Below are 17,188 nucleotides of genomic sequence, written 5' to 3'. Positions count from 1 at the left end.
TCTTCTCTCTTGTACTGATTCTTCTTCTTCTTCTCCAATAGGCACACCCTTGCATCAGCAGGAGGGATTAAACGTTGGGGTAAACGTTTGACCCCACGTTGAGCCTCGCCCCATCTTTGACTCCGCCCACATTGAGCCCGCCTCGATCTGCGTACTGCAGTCAGGGGCTACTTGTAGTGTATGGTGAGACAGACGTTTTGCTTTGAACATGTCCGCTAAACAAACCAAGAAGCAGAAAACTGGACAGTTTTTTCCCAACAAACCGTGTTAGTTGAGTAATGCTGTTATATGGTGATAATGTTTAGCCAATACAAAGATATTTTGTATGGGATATAATTGCCTAGGACTTTGGCTAAAACACTTTGAAGAGGACTTTGTCATCCTAAGTTAGCTAGGTTAACTTGCTAGCTTAGCTAACTAAATGTCAATTTAGTTAGGGTCCGAGGACTCCTACTTGCATAGCAAGCAGGGGCAAGGACCCTATTGTTCCTGCTCCGTTTCTTTCTTTCTTCTTATTTGCCTGACCCACGCGAAAACCTTAATTAGACCCCCTAAACACGTTCAAAAACTCACCAAAATTGGCACGCACGTCCAAATCGGCAAAAAATTTGATAAAATGAAAAAAAAAGACAAAAATGCTCTCTAGCGCCACCTAGTTACTGAAAAACACACTAAAATGGCCCTAGCGCCCAGTAGGAATGTTGTACAGAGATCAAACCAACATCAAAATGTTCATCTCAATGAGACCCACAAATCTCGCACTGACACCCCTGACCTATCTCAAACAAGAAGTCCACAATTTGCCTTTCAAAATAAAAAAATGAGCAAAAACATCTTTCTGGAAAAAAATATCTTCGTAAATCATACCAACTTGAAAATCGCACAGGAGACAGAGAAGGCCTTGATGTACAAAAGTTCAGAAGGGATTTGGCGTTTCTCAACCGGTTTTCGAATGGCGAGCCGTTAAAGTTGATGAGCTGCCGCAGCCTCGGCTCATACTTTGTATGGCCGTCTATGGGATATCTCCAGAAATGCTGTGTCAGTTGGTCATCTACACAAAAAACTAAAGGTCCTACACCTTTAAAAATGACACTTAGGGCTTCCAAACAAGATTTACCACAAAAATATGTTGTTTTTACACATATTTGGTGAAAATTTTGGCTTTATGGGAGAGTGAAAGTGAGTAAAACTCTCAGCTCTCTCAGCCAGGGGCATGAAAAACGCTGAGTCATCATGACATCATCACAGGTCACTGCAGCTGGTCATGTGACTCACTGACAGTCTGAGGCTGAGCAGAGAGAGAAACATGGCTCCTTCACCTTAAAGCAAGTTTAAACTGTGTCAAAATGGAGGTCAGACGGGCATGAGGGTCCAACGTGGACCGAGGACCCGACCAACGCTGCTTGCAGCTTTTAATTAGCTAAGTGAGCTGATTGTAAACCCACTCCTCCTTCATTTCTGTACAGAACATGTGCTCACTATTGTTTTGCACATATTTTTTAATGTTTATACAATACAAAGAGCAGTGTGAGGGAGGAAGCAGTGGGCCAGAGGCCAGCAGCAGGGTTGGACATGGAGGGTCTTCACAGCAGGTGAGGAGAAATTATGAATTAAGTCCTCATAATGTCTCTGTTATAACTGGCTAAGAGAAATATCAATAGCATCAAAGGGATTTTGAGGTTAAATTCTACTACTACTGTATTCCTAATACTATTTCACAACGTTGCTTTCCACATATTTTTAAATCTAGAGAATCATCAAAAATGTAATTTAGTTACATTTTACTTAATAAAACTTTTTTATTTTTTTTTGATTATATCATTTAGTTTCTGCTTGGACCTGAAACTAAATATTTTGTAACATAGTTAATCAGTAGAGCCTGTAGCCCTTGATTCTCTTAGTTCAAAAGGGAAATACTGATACAAATGTTTAAAGATATAGTTTATATGTAATTTCAAAGATACTTTTTGTTTATTTTTTTATTATTTGTTTATGGATATTATTTGACTACTGTAGTAAGCAGCAAGCATCGGTTATGCCATTTTTCTTAATTAATCTTGCACATCTGTCAAAGTTAATAGAACAAATGATAAAACATCTTAATGTTGATATGTTTATTGTTGTGTGACTTCTCACTTCTTGCCAATAAATTATTTAATCTGGCTGCTACCTTGTCACTTCCATTTAATGCTGGTGCTGATCATTTTAAACAGGAATGGTGTTTTACAGAACTTTTAGTGTTCAGTGTTTTCATCTGGCACTTCATTTTCTGGCCATGCACAGTGTAGATGCCCCGGGTCATTCTATGTCAACTCAACCAGAGTTGGCAGCTTTAGATTATAGATTTTGACTTTGATAGTATATAATTTATTATTATTATTTAAAAAAAATAAAGTTGGTTCCTTGGTGCTGTGCTGCTTGTGGTTATGTGGTTCTTTACCTACTAAGGAGAGGTGCAATTGAATGTGAGAGGATGATAAATCACTCAATAGACCTCTGAACAATTTGTCCCCCCCACTTTTAAAATGACGGCTACACCACTGCTAAAAAGGTCCAATTAAAGTTTGTTAAAGTGTTTCTTTATAGTCAACATGGCTAAATGAGCAACAACCAAAGTTTAAATATAAGTTTAGGGTATAGTTATGGAGGGTGAACAATTAAAAGATCTACTTTAGCAGCACTGTGTGGATGATTATTCATGATTCATGATTTGATCATATTTGCCTGATGACCAAACATCCCTCCAAGTACTATCAGAATCACATTCAAAAAATGTTAAAACTGGTGGATTGGTACATGGAATTACAAGACATTAGCGTTTTCCAACTAAGTATGCCCAGCTCAAAGCAACCAACCTGCCAAATCATTTTTGCAGAACTATCAAAGTTCTTGTAACTTTGATTGAATATAGTGTTTACTGGAGGTTTTCTTGGCTTAACAAGCTGACTGAGAAAATTAAGTTTTCTGGACTTTTAGTTGACATTTTAAAATCTATGCATATGTTAAGGTTGCTAGGAACGCATCTAGACTCAAATGCAATACTCAGAAACCAAGCGGGGAAAAAAAAGGTTACACTATTTATTGCATTGACTGTAGAATATGCAAGGAGGGATAATTCCTCTTCAGACATTTACTCAGGTGAAGGGAGTGCTGAGTGAGAGTGGGCAGGGCTTGGCGTGAATTGGATGACACAAGGTAAACGTTAGACCGGGTGGAGCAGAAGGCTCAACCACGGATCCCAGCGTTAGTGCCACTGAAGTAAACTGAAAGCTCTAGTGGAGTGGGGGAAAAAGTCAAGGTAGCATTACTGTAGGGTCTTGAATTGTGGAGAATTTTTGGGTCTGCAGGTGATTCAGTCCATCTGAAGATGAGCACCATAATCAGACAAACACACATGCAGAGAAAGAGAGAAACAAATTGTGAACCAACAGGAGACACAAAAATGGGTAAAGACAAAAGCAACACAGAGGTTGAGCCATGACAGAAATGTTGTATACCAGATATCCTCTACTTCACTGACAAGTTAATGTATGCACTGGGAGTTTTAAGTTTCTACACTACATATTGGACCACAGTTGGTTTTCAAACTAATTACGATGTCCAAATATCAGACTTAGGCATCTTTAAATTCAGATGTAGTGTCCAGGGTCAAACTTATATCATTCTGGCCAGTGAAGCTCAAACATCAAAGTGATGACTTCACAACTTTCATAATTGTGCTTGCAGAGCACATGAGTGCATCTGGACCATAAAAATGCAAATGTGACAGTTGCAAATGACACATGTTGTCCCTCAGCTCTGGAGGACACTATATCTCTTCTTCCTTTTTTTTTTTTTTTTTTTTTAACAGCTGACAGGTCCAGAGACTTGAATTAATTGCAAATGCACCAAACTCTTGATCTGATCTTTTGTCTTTGGGTGCTCTCACAGACTATCTGCCACACAGAGCTTAAATGCCTCTAAAGTTCAAATTCATGTTGTTGTCAAAATGGCTCTGATAGAATACAGAGATGCATGTTTAGGTGTGAAAATAAATCTCTCTGTTCACTTTTTGCAGACCTTTTTTTTTTTTTACTTTTTGTGCTCACAGTTAATTGAACAGACAGTTCAATGTGCACGTTTCTTCTGCTACAGTCGGAAGGAAAAATTACATCAGCCATCAGCCATTAACCTGAAAACCTGAACTCCCTGATAACATTTTCAGAATCAGAAGTGGCGGATTTTTTTTCTGCAGGAATTCTGCTATGCAGGCACTTCTTCTGAAAAAGATGGTGTCATCATTATTGTCCAAAAAAAAAAAAAAAAGATCACAAATAAAGGAGGTTTCCAGGGAGCATTTACACTGATGCTATTTGCATATTGCTGATGTGTTAAATGGGAGGAATTGTGAATTTAGCAGCCAGAACAAAGCCATTCAAGCACAAAAAAAGAGGTGACTTTGGATTTTGACAGATTCATTTTTTCTTCTACACCATTCTAGCTGTTTTCTCAGTTTGATTTTGTGTCCTTCACACATTTAAAGTGAATCTGTAATTCCATGTTGGATCATTTACAATAGACTGTGTTTGTTATTTTTCCAGAAAGAAAAATACTCACTTTGATATGAAATGATGGTGGATATTTTACTCAGGTAAAAGCATCAAAACAGCTATATAAAAATATTCTGTTACAAATAAAAGTCCATTCAAAATGCTATTTTATATTCGTTCTGCAAATGATGGAGTCCTTGACTGATATATCATTAGATCACTTATATTGATGCATGAGTGTGTCTAGCTGTTGTAGCTGGTTGAAACTGAATTTGTTTAACTATTTTACATAAAATTTGAAAGGAAAGTGGTTTCCAGCCTTTTGGGTCTGGGACACTGGATAAATTTGAAGATTTGTGAGCTGGTTAATGTAGTATGAAAACAGCATTGTGAAAAAGTTTCTAATCATTTTGGGCTGAATTCTGGTTTAATACCAGGTAATTTAACCTCTCTGGGAAATGTCTCTTTGATGAAACTGCTAAGAGCTTGTAGACAACTACACACTGCTTTTTGTGTGTGATGATGAGCTGGGAATCCAGACCTTGAGCCATATTTTGTATTTCATGGGCTTCTTGTGTTTTTTCTAATGCACAATCTTTATGTGAAAAGTTCTTAAAAACTACAGTAATGTAGTGGGGATTTAAAGTATGATATTTCACCTTTAAATGTAGTTATGTAGAGATGTATGTATGGTTCCATAAAATTTAGATAAGTGAACTATTTAGGTTGAGGTCTTACTTTGTTGCTGTCAATCACTGTCAGCAGGCTGCAAATTCAGTCTGTGTCAGTCAGACTTAAAGAGAACACTGAGCTCCTCTTCATCCTGCTATAGGAGTCATTCATTATCACATATACAACGTGTCGTGCTGAGAGGAACAATATTGTATATCTGAAGAAAGCCCTGAAAGTTCTTTTGCACGATTTTGACACTAAACCAGATTATGCTGTAACTCCTTTTCTGGCAACACAGTGTCATACTCTTTCATCTGCATTGATGACAATGAAAAAACATTCCTCCCTTGCCTTCTTTTTTTTCTTCTTGGCATTGTTTCACTGTCTCTTGTGCCAGTAACTGTTGATGCTTAAAGTGTAAATCTAGGCTATGACCAAGACGTCCTGGCAATTAGTACACAAAAGTTGTTTTTCCATGTCAGTGTGTGCAAAAATGACACAGCAGCCTTCCAAATCTTAAAACACCCACCAGCAAAAACAGCAGAGAGGTACTTCACTGTATGCTGGAGGCATGCTGCGGTCTGACTCTGCAGCAAAACTTCTGTGGGAGTTCCTTTGAGGTTTTCGATGGAGTGCAGACATTGACATTGTTCTGTTAGTAAAGCTCTGAAAACTTTTATTCAGTTCTGACAGACCTGACGTGAAGAAAGGGCACCTGTAGCTGCCTGATCGGATACTCTGACTATAAAGTAGGAATATGTGAGATGAAAGGAAGGATAACTGTTTATTCCCAGACTAGCTAAATCTTTATGTTCCCTCAAGCGAAACAGTTAACTCCCAGAACTCCAGAAAAAAGAAAATAAACAAACATCTGGTGCAGTACTCCCCCTCTCTATGGATATTCCTGCAAGTCAAAGCTGCCTCCAATATTGTCTTTGCAGTCATAAGCCAAATCAAATTAAGCAAATCAAGAGTGTGAACAGCAATTTATTCAGATAACAAGCAAATATTTAATCAAAATCTGCTCAAAGCCTCTCTTAAATGTAGAACATCATAACATCTATTCAAATTAAATGGAGATAGTTTACACAGAAACAAGTTTCTGGAAGAAATATTTTCACTGAAAGGTCTTTCCTTAGTAAACTGTAATAACAACATGTTGCTGTTGACCCTCTTTTAACTACAGGCTGCAGTTTTGTACACAGAAGAGTAAGAGCTCTCTCCAGTGGCTGATGGGGGAAATTACATGCAGAAATTTATAGACCAACGATTGTCCTTCTGAGAGTAGAACCTAAACATTAATGTTAGCAGTATGAGGGACATGTAGTATCTCATGATCACTTGCACTAACAGTCACTGTCTGTGTGTCTTTATGTCTTGTAACAGAGATTTTATCGTGTAATTTCAAAATATTATTATTCACAGACTCATCTGTAGTACCCCCACTGGGACACAGAGGGGTGCTGGTGTGGTGTTATGCTGCCATTCATAAGCTGCTGAATAAGGGAGAGGAATGAGGTGGCACTGCAGCACTGCACCTGACTGCACAGTGTTGACTCAATGTACATGCAGTAAAACCTGAAAGCTGAAAACTGAACATAGAAAACACCTCCACTGGCACATAAATTGTCGTTGAAATATGAAAAATGAAGGAAAACATGCATGTAGAGTGATGTCAATGATTCAATGCTTCAAGTTTACATGCTGACTTAATGCTGTCTTTGTAGTAAAGGTGAATTTCCATTAAAAGTTCTTGTTTTGAGTGGTTCTTATTTTTCTTGCAGGTGCCACTCAAGCAGTTTTTAATGGTATAACATGATTTGCATTCAAATGAAATGATAGCCTATAACTTGCAGAATGCTAGTCTGGTTCTTACCTTTTGGTGTATGCAATGCATTTAACAAAAGCAAAGTGTTTATCAGTGGGAATACAGGAAAAGAAGTGTCTAATGGCCAATAAGGTATCCAAATTTGAACATTCTACAAAAATGTTGAACCAGTTACTATTTTATCATCTATATGATAGCAGGTAAGGAATCAGTTTTACTATGGAGTTCATTCTGAGCTATGAGTTATCATTATTTCATATCGACTGTTAAGTGAATTTATTTTCAATTATGCAATTTCTTATTACCTTTCTGTTTTCAACCCTTTCCCATCATTTAATTCCCCTATCAAACGTCATCACAGCTCGTGCTGCTGAGCTCACATCTCACCACTGCTGCGTTGCTGCCCTTTTCAAACCAGGGTTAATCCCAAAGCAGGATATTACCATGAATGAAAGGAGTTAGTTAAATATAGAAAGTGATTTTAGCCTTGCTTGAATGATGTCTATTGTGTGCAAATTTATATAATCATCCCACTGCTGTTGAAGCCCCTCTGTGTAAACTAAAAGCAAAAATGTCCACATTTTAAATAAATTAAAGGCTGTCACAAAATGCATGTACATGTGTTAAACCACAAACATGTACTTTATTATCATTACAGTGAGTCAGTGATGTATAATATGTGTTTAACAACTGCTTGAGAAAAAGTCTGCAAGCTGTTGACTTGCTCTTTTCACAGCAACAAACAGGAGCTGTGCGTTAACAGGAGAACCCACTAAGGGCAGGTTTCACGTGCTGTTGTGATGTGAGACGCAGTGAGCAACACAACAGATGTCTGGCCTCTTTCCCAGGTCTACTACAGCAAAGCTCAGGGCCTTAAGGAATTTAGAAACCCAGCTTAATGCACACATGTCAGCATAAGCCAATGAAAATCCTGAGCGTTCACAATTACTCAGCAGCATATACACACTATTGTTTCTGCGTTTCTTTCTGACTTAAACCAGAAATGACCAACAACACGTGTGTGTGAAATGGCTCAGTGGAAAAAATTTGGTCTTTACAGGAAGTTCACCTGATCATTAGTGCAGGTACAGTTCCTCATTCCAGGTAGAGTTTCAGTCATTAGTTGCTCTTGTTAGGAGGTCATGCATGCATGTACACAGATGCTACAGGTGCATGTGCACAACACACAAACATACATACATATACACTTTTGGAGTACTAACATGCAACTGAGCACACACACCCTCACAGTCACAGCTTTACTAGCAACTCTAGAGGGCTGTACTGAGACTTCTAAATGCTAATATAAGCACACTAAATGCTCACAATACTAAAACACTAATGTCTGTCATATTTACAACCTTGTTTTAGAATGTTGGCGTGTTAAGATTTTATATGTAGTACTAGAACTGAATCTAGCACTAGATCTAAAAATTATTTGGCTGCAGTTCGCACCAAACGTGCATGTTCCCTCACATTTGGAGAGTGTGACTTGTGGGCTGAGGCATCTGTAGCACTACAATACTTTATATGTAATGATAGCAATGTTTGTTGTGACACATTTTACCGCTATCAAAAACACAATTGCAGCTCCAAGGGCTTGAGTTTTGCACTCAGCCATATTTCATTTTCAGCCCTACCTAGTATTGAATACAAAGTGCACCTGAGGCTGGTGGGATTTAGTTACAAACCAAGGCACTCAAAAAATTAAATGTGTGAATTTATATTGGTGAAAGTCAAAGGTCAGAGTTATTACAATTCATTGTGGGATGAAGGTTGAATTTCATGCTAATCCATTCATTCATTCATGAAATACTGCCCTCAAAACCACAAAATTTAAGCTCATGGTGGCCCTCCAGAAAAACTCCATGAATGCAAAAGTTAGGTTTCGTCCTCTTTGAATAAAATGCAAGTGCAAATGTTTGTGCACAGTTTTATACAGTTGATCAGATAGCTGAGATGTTTTAGTGTGCACCAAATTGGTGGACAAACAGACAGACAGACAGACAGACAGACAGACAGGCAGGCAGGCAGGCAGGCAGGCAGGCAGGTCGGCAGGCAGGCAGACAGACAGACAGACAGACAAATAAATAGTGCCATCACTAGAGTTAAGTCACTATCATGGCAACCAATTCTCATCAAGTCAAAAATATTTCCATTAGGACGTTTTCCACTGCAGGAAGAACCTTTGTGCATGTTCTGCCTGTAAGAAACACCCTAGTAGCATCTCTTTAAGGGTCATTTTTTAAGGCTAAAACAAACACCTGCTCCAGATACTTCTGAGTGACCCTGAAAAACTTCTGGATTGATGCTAAAGGTTAAACTTGGAAAGTACAACAAGCATCATCAACAGCATAAAATCTATCTTAGAGACTAAAATAACAAACCCTCAGTGCTCTTTTTCATATGTATACTTAGAATTGGATTTAAGTCCAGTAGCTATTTTCGTTGTTTCCTAGGTCAGTAATAAATGTGGCCATAATTGGACACGAACAATGTGGGAATCTAAACAAAGTTCAACTACTATGACATTTCTCTTGTGACGCCACACATTAATTGTCTCCTTGCTGTTGTTTTAACAGAATTTCAGGTGCGGTTGTGTGTTATTGTCTCCAAGAACTCATTTCAGCGGGGGACACAATCATCTGCTGGCATATTCTCCATCTCCATGGAAACACACAGCAGCGGTAGGAGGAGTGGGCCAACAGGAGGGGGAGCAAGCTGATGTCCAGGAGGCGTAGCCTAACCGAGCCTCATGTGGGTCGCTGAGATGAAACAATGGCAGGAAAAGAGTGGGATGTTTTACTGGCCCTCTGTGATCTCTCTTGCTGTGTCTATGCTGTCTCTTGTGTGTTTTTTTCTCTGTCTATCTCCAACACACATACCCACATATACACACATACAGACAGTAATGGACCAGTCTGTCTGTAAGAAAGCTGAGAGGAGGGTGAAAACAAAAACAGGATGTCAGATGGAATTTATCTCTCCAGGAGGAATGATCTTTCCACCTTAAAGCTGCAACAACTAGATGCAATGCAGGGTTGGAGTGAATGAGTCACACTGGCTTTTGCAGTATGTTAGGAATGATATATCTAGAAATCTGCTACATTGCTACATTTACAGTGTGAGTGATTTATTTCTTTGGAGAGCTGTGAGAGGGCAGAAGTGATGATAAACTTAGGCGCAGTTCTGCTTTGAGTCAAACGGAAGAACATCTTACTTGACAGCGTTTGCATCAGCTGGTTAGGACCGTAAACATGAGTGAAGAAGATGAGAATATAATTTGACCTGCAAGTATTTGCTCATTAACCAAACGTTCATCCTCTGGGAACCATGAATGTCGGAACAAAATGTCATCTCCATGCATCCAGTAGATGTTTAGATATTTTAATGTGGAACAAAGCGCTGGACCAGCTTGACTGGTTGCCAAAATGACAGACCAGATTATTGCTAGCATGGCTAATAATAACCAATAATTTTGCATTTTTTGACAGCTGTAAATGTGTTTTGGGAAGCAGTAGTCTAAATGTGATTCAGACAAGGCTTCATACAGACATGTGCTAGTTTCAACAGTTACTGCTCTTGAAGGTTCATTATTTACCTTAGAAATAGCAGGCTGAGGAAAGATTATTAGTGCAAGGTGCTTTTTTTGCGGTCTCTATATTGTCATTAGATGTGACTGACATTTCCAGCAAGCAGAACTTGTGCCAAGAATTTCATGACACTATATGGTTATTCACTCACTCAGATTCAAGTGCTATTCATGCTTTAAATACATGCTGCAACCACAACTACAGCAATATTCTGCAATGATTAACGAGTGAATGTTGGACTAATTTTGATAGATACTATGTGAGTAAGTGAAAAGGATTTCTGTGAACTGATACCTAAAATGTGACATATCTTATCTCAGTATGGTTTGCATGCACTGACACAAGCTTCCTGTTATATTATCAATGGAGCTACATTTTACCCCAGGCTAATGTGAAGCTATTGGAGGTTAGGTGACCATAAAAGGTCATGCAAATAGTTTTATTTTACTGTAAAATGTTTTAGCATATCAGTCACAGAGATACTATTATAAATGCTTCCTTTGTTGAATGTATTAAAGCCCTATATAAATAAAGGTTATAATTAGTGTAAGGTCATTTGTGTATAGAATATCTTCGCTTGTGTCTGCTGCATGTAAAGCCAAGGGGACAGAGCCAGCACATCCATTTTATAATATATTTAAAGCCATTTAAAATAAATAAAAAAAAACACACATTTACACACACAATAAATAAATTACTGTAGATTAAAGATGCTAAAAGTACAAGTCTCTTGAAGCAGATTGATTATATGTGCATGTCTTATGATTAATTAGCTTAAGAGGCTCAATAAAAAATATTGCATTCAATGATTGTTTGAAAGATGAGAGAAACACTGAAAACCTGTACACATTGACTGAATACATAAAAAATAATGAATGAATAAATTAACTGATATGTGTAATGTACTTTATTTGAATTGTTGGTAATAAGGTTTTTTGTTTGTGAATATCTGAATAACTGCAGCATACGATAAAATAATAATATACAGGCTGTATTTCTGTAACACTTGGGAAAACATTTGAATAGTGGTAATTACTTTTGCTGGGTTTTTGTCCAAAGAAATTACTTATAGCTTTTGGTGTTACCTTCTGTTACGATCCATCTAGGGTCAGCTGAATGTAGCAAAAACCAGGTGTACTTGATTGAGGTAAAGCAATTTATTGCTCAGTAACATAAACAAAACAAACAAAAACAGTGACAATACAAAGAAAGAGTTACAAAAGCTAGTTCAACAAAACAACAAAACTCTTTAGCCAAAATAAAGCACAATAGCAACACCCATAACTAACAAAATGAATTAAACAAACAAGTGCCTCAAAACACAGTACAGAAAATACAAGACACGAGTAACTCCTAAACTAAGTTGGACAGCTGCTATCTGGAATTACAGTCTTCATAAGGATTCTGGTAACTCCCACACTAAGTTAGCAGCTGCCAACAGAAGCTACATTTCAACACAGAAACACCAAGACACAAAAACACGAGGCACCAAGGCCAACTGTTTACATTAAATACCAGCCACAATGACAGTGAGGTTGGTTGTAGATTTATAACCCAGGTGTGTCAATTGCTGTAGTTGGATTGGCTGAAAGAGGGAACTGGGTGGTGGTCCATTCAGGAACAGAAGGCAGGGAGAACAGGGGCTGGAGTGCAGGTCTGGAGCCCCAGGCTAATCAGCTGCAGTGGCTGGCAGTTTGGGATGGAGCAGGTTCTCCAGCCAGCTGCATCAGAGTTCATGCCATTACTCTCCCTATATCCACAAGGGATCCACCACAACTCTAGACAGCACAAACACTAGGGGCCATAACACCTGCAAAGAAAGCTATATTTTTTTTCTGTCCAGAGTTCTATACAATGTTATCAGTTGCTTTTACAACTGTGTCGGCTCAGTTTGGATGATGTTAGTGGTGGCTTTTGAGGCATAAGTTTGCTCAACAGTTTCCCTGAGGTTCTATCTATCTATCTCAGTGATGTCCAAGGCTCTAGCCCTGAATGTTTTATGAATAAAATAATTTATAATATGAACAAAATTCTCAGTGTTTTTGTCTGCTTCATAGTTAATGTGACAGTAAAATCAACTGTAAGCTCTTGAGTTATCTTTTTTTTTTTTTTTTTTTAATCAATCATGTGTAATCTTTGTTAATGAGCAGTTGCTTATATGACAAGTAATTTTTAGAGAAACAACATTCTCATGTCTTTAGAGTTACAGGTTTTCTGCTGCTCATAGTAATGTGAGATGTGTCTGTTGTAGAACAAGAGTCAAAAAAAAGATCTCAGATCTTCTCAGGGATGGAGTTTCAGTCTGAAAAAGCTCCTTGGTCCAACTTATGGAATGTCATGAGGCTACGGGTCCTTTTGTGGAGATTCCTTGCCATGCTATTTTTTTTTAGGAAGTAGGACTTAGAGAGTTTTGCATTGTATGAAAAACCACACTGTTTAAACTCACAATCCATTTGCAACGAGCCAATAGGAAAAGAGTGTGTTCATTGCTATAAATAAGGATTCATTTGTATATTTCTCCGGCAGAGAGAGAAAGAGGTGTTGAACAGCTTTTGTTTCTCTACCCCATTGTAATAATGAACTGAACATTCCAGTAATTTGTTTTTCTTATTCAAGGTAATACAAGTGGTGGTAATACATGGAAATTTCTCCCCCACATTAGCACATTTGGTCTGATTAGTATTAGTTATTATGAGGCAGTTTATTAAGGGTTTGTCATCTAAAATAGTATTAAATGAAGTCTCCAAGGCACATCTCCACATAGACTATGTAAATCTCTCTGTGTACTCCCTAAGATATAAATGTGGGACGAGGGCCAAGCACAGAAGGAAGTAGAATGGCTTTACTTTACCTTCAGCACAGAACTTCATATTTTCTGTAAACTTTAGTGTGATATAACTTAAAAGTGATGCATTTATGTGTCAAGACCCAAGCAACGCCTCTGAGTGGGCTCTGGGTGTGAAAAATAAAAACAGCAGAAGGATGCTGAGGTACAACACATACGTCATGCGGCGATGTTGCCGTGGAGCCGGCGTGCTGACGTCAGCCGCAAAGTGAGGATAACGTGGACGGAGGAGAGCAGCCTCTTTCATCTCCTCTCATCTCTCCTGCCATCTGTTTGCTGCCACTTCTCGCAGCAAGACTCAAAGCTGCTGTTGATTCTATATGGAAAACGTTTCTTTCCACCCTCAGTCGAGCCTTCGCACACGGGGGGGCGTCGACGTTGTTTTCTCCGGTAAGTAAACTGGTTTATTGCTTGAGCTCTTTTTTCCAGTTCGGTAGCTGCACTTTTGTACCGTTTGTGTGAATTCTCTGTCCGTAAACTCTGCTATTTTTGTGTGCGATTGTAATAGAGTCGAAACAAAACAGTTTTGTGCATTTATGTGGGTAATTTTGCCCTTTGAATTTGTGTTTCTGCTCTCGGGTGTTGAAGCGTTTCTGGTTGCTAGGGTGTCAGGACCTGTTGCCATGGGCGTTTTTCCTGCCTGCACGTGCTGCAGCGGTCAGCTCAGTGCGGTGTCCTACACGTTAACCTAAATCTGCTTTGCAGCGTGGCTTCCACTGGATTTACCTGCTGTTTACTACTTCAATATTATGCTTGATTTAATATTTTAATAGTTCTCACAATATGTCCACACAGACGCTAGATTTAAAAGCCCTTAGGGAAAGTAGGGAGTATAAAAATCTCATATTGACCATAACATAAACAACATTTTGGTAAACAAAGCTTTGAATATGGCCACCAAAAATTCTCAACAGTCATTTTTTACTGTCCCGTCCCCTCTTAAAAAGAAGAAGGCAACACACCAACCAAAAGAAATGCTGGATTCATTGTGAGGTGCAAACAAAAATTGAGTTATTTAAACAGTGCTCTAACAAAAAAAGGTACACAAAAGTTTACAAAAAGAGGTGGGAAGAATGGGACAAGGTTGTGGTGCCAAACAATTGAAATTAAGAAAACAGAACAAGGCCCAACTAACTCTTCTTAAAAAACAAAGCAAACCCAAACAAAAGACCTAATCTAACTTTTCTACAAACCAAGCTTTACAATAAATACATAAGTGGCACCCACCAATAAACCTAGTGTATATAGCAACGATTTCCTACGTGCTGAAAACTGTAGGGTACCCAACTTACCTATTGTCCCAACCTCACCATCACAAAAACGTACATCCTCGTCTCTACTCAGCAAAACACAAGTCTCTCAAACAAAGCACAATGCGGTCAGAGCAGCAGCTTCCCTGGTTTTTATGCTGAAGCACACCATATCTGATTGCCAGCTCAACAGGTGGATCCACTCCGGTCATTAGCACCTGTTTGACAAGACAGAAAGGAAGGGGAAAGAGAGGCAGAGCACACACACACACAACCAGCCAGCCGTCTGGCACGTAACATTTACCAAGATCTTTTAGAGCTGAAAAATAAACCTGTACTGTGTGAAGGGCAAACTATGTTATAGAGACACACTCAAGTTACCATAAACATACAGTTTTCATTTCGATACTCCCCTCTGCCCTCACCGACCTGGTTGAGGCAGATGGCTGCCTTCCCTGAGCCAACTTCTACTGGAGGCCTTTCCCTGTTATGAGGGAGTCCTGCCTCTCCTGGTTGCAAATAAAATAATAATGAAATATTATTTTAAAAATTAAACAAAACAAAAACACCAAACTTCCTGCATTAAATAAAAATTAAAATAAAAATAAACTTGCTAATAGAGTATCTAGGGACTCATTGCATTTGCTGAATTTTAATGTAATTTTTGTAGGGTCAAAACTCCAGCTCTGAAATTGTCTGGTTAATCTCCATATTACGGTCTTATCTTTAAAGTATTTATTAGTTGGGTTAAACTCTATGATTTATAGTACCATAGGATCTTACATACATTACTACATTAGTTAGGTTATTCTCTGTAAATAACAACACAGCCCTAATATCTTAGTCATGTAAACTGGCATTTTATGTAATTTGTGTTGGGTTTCAATCTCTAATATGTAAATTACTTTGATAAAATCATACTATAAATAACACCATAGTGTCTTAACCACAATATCTAAACTTGTTAGGTTAATTTGCAACATCAATCATAATCTTTTTGTTTGTTGGTTTGTATTTTACTGGAAAACACTTTGGCACACCTAATGTAGATTTAAATGTGCTATATACAAAAAAGCAGTGACTTGACATGACTGGACTTCTAATTCTACAGTGTATCTTGACCTTAGTCAGAAATTTTGAAATACAAGGGAGTAAATTAAGATAAGAGATTACAACTATTTTCTACAGCTGCATTTCCAGTGTTTGTTGTTACAACACTAGCTGATAATCTCCAGTCCTCCTAGTTTTATTTTTTAAGATAATGTTTATTCAATGGGACATATCTGGTTAAATACCTGATCTGGTACTGATATGATGTGCTTAATTGTCAAATAGTATGTGTCACTTTTCTGCAGTCTGGCATCTGTGCTGTAAAAGAAATTGTACATTTGGTCAGAGTTTTCAGCATTGCAGTAAAACTTATAAGTTAAAGCCCTGATTTTCATGCAAAGTGTCACTAGTGTACGGATGAGAGCGCACACCCAACAGGAATGTTCTTAACAAATCAAAAAATTGTGGCCTACCCTCTAACAGCATCTGAAGAGCCAGGCCATAGGGTAAGTGCTTCCAAGCCGAAATGGCAAGAGTCAGTGCAAAGTACTGCAGTTCTTTTAATCCACTTTAGCTCCATATGGCAAGAGGTGAGAAGGTATTCCAGCTTTTGTTGCTAGCTTAAACCCTGAACACCTCAGTGAAGCAGCTTTTATGATGCTGTGAAGGACTTTAGATGAAGACACTTGTGTATTTAGGTTGTGCAATGCAGATTATGTTTCCAAAAGAGAATACCGGAGAATACAGGCTCACAAACTATGTTATTATGTCAAAAACACGTTCACTAATAGAAGACATAAAGGTAAAGCTATGACTGATTCAGTTTCTATAATTGATGTTGATAGAGGACAGTCAGTGTTTGCGAAATGGCTCAGTGAAAGAGATCTGGTCAGGGAAGTTAGTTTAACCTGATCATTAGAAGAGATATGGTTACATGCCGCAGATCACATTTCAATCATTTATCATGGTTTTTATGATCATTTAAGTACAGGGTTTCAGAAAAGAATATGCTCACCCACTGCTTTATTTGCCAGCGTTTTATTGTCAAGTTAGAATGTCTTAAAATATAACATTGGATTGTAGGTCAGCAACAAAATAGTTTAGCACTGATGCACTGCAGGAGTGCAGGAGTGGCAGGGAAGGCAGGAATTTATAATCATGTGTTACTTTGTCTTTTCGAAGTATATGAGCTGTTTCCAGCAGACCAAAGATGGTTATTATCTTCTGTTTATCTAACTATCCAGGCCTGTATATCTCTCATACCAACTATTGTCTCTTGAACATCAAATCTCAGCCGAATCTGCACAAACGTTTAGGTCCCAGTTGGTGTTTCTGTGTGCACTTTGTGTTTAATCTTGTTTATTTCTCACATGAAATGAACCTTTCTTACAGACTATAAGGAGCTAATTTAGAAATATATA

Source organism: Stegastes partitus, unplaced genomic scaffold (assembly GCF_000690725.1).
Source record: "Stegastes partitus isolate 25-593 unplaced genomic scaffold, Stegastes_partitus-1.0.2 Scaffold395, whole genome shotgun sequence".
Lineage (NCBI taxonomy): Eukaryota > Metazoa > Chordata > Actinopteri > Pomacentridae > Stegastes > Stegastes partitus.
The sequence above is the reverse complement of the archived record's forward strand: the minus strand, read 5'-3'. Positions refer to the sequence as shown.